Source organism: Trichinella spiralis, assembly GCF_000181795.1.
Source record: "Trichinella spiralis strain ISS 195 chromosome Unknown Scfld9, whole genome shotgun sequence".
In the NCBI taxonomy this organism is placed as follows: domain Eukaryota; kingdom Metazoa; phylum Nematoda; class Enoplea; order Trichinellida; family Trichinellidae; genus Trichinella; species Trichinella spiralis.
The window spans coordinates 3,638,969-3,639,807 of record NW_003526948.1 but is presented as its reverse complement, the minus strand read 5'-3'; positions in this window follow the sequence as shown (position 1 = coordinate 3,639,807).

Below are 839 nucleotides of genomic sequence, written 5' to 3'. Positions count from 1 at the left end.
ACAAACCATGGAAAATTAATCACATGAGGAAGAAAAAAGACAAGTGGAGAAAGCCAAGATCGGTGAAAGGTTGTGGATAGGTTGGATCGAATCGTTTGTTGGTCAATTGCGTTCGTTGGTCAATTCCGTTCGTTGGTCAATTGCGTTCGTTGGTCAAGTGAGGTAAGTATCGGCACGTTGGAGAAGATACGATTTGGCGATGTCGAGTGTGGAAAGCTTCTTCATTACAAAAAAATACAAAGACACAATACACAGACGTAACAAAAGACCAATACTGCGTTATTTCTTAACGATGATGCTCATGTAGGATTAGTTAAAAAGGGAAAAATCATGTTTGCCATTACTAGTTGCCAGCCAGCAATATTAATTAGTTTATAGGAACAAAAACAAAACAGTTAAATGGGGGAAAAATCAAATAATCCACGTAATACATGTAAATTAATAATCTATTTAAAAGTAAGAAAAAAAATTTTTTCTTTTAATATAAACCAAGAACAATGCAACAACAACAACAATTCTTTATTAATGAAAAAGTTTATTTTTCAAAAAAAGATAAATGTGCAATGTAATACAAACACACAGATAAAGTCTGGCATAAATGAGTTCTGCGAAATGGCAAACATGCCGGAAATGGGACTTGAAATATTTAATGCAGGTGGAGGATGGAGAGACCAAAAATGGGCCCCATCCTGGAGCGTGAAGCTCCCTTCCCTTAGACAAGGGAGAGTGCAAACTCTTCCTTGCTCTTTGGGCAGGCAGAGCGCACGCTCCTCTTCCCTGGAGCGGGGAAAGCCTACGCTTTCCGCGCTGAAGAGGCGGGTGAGACTTAGTTGTTTCAC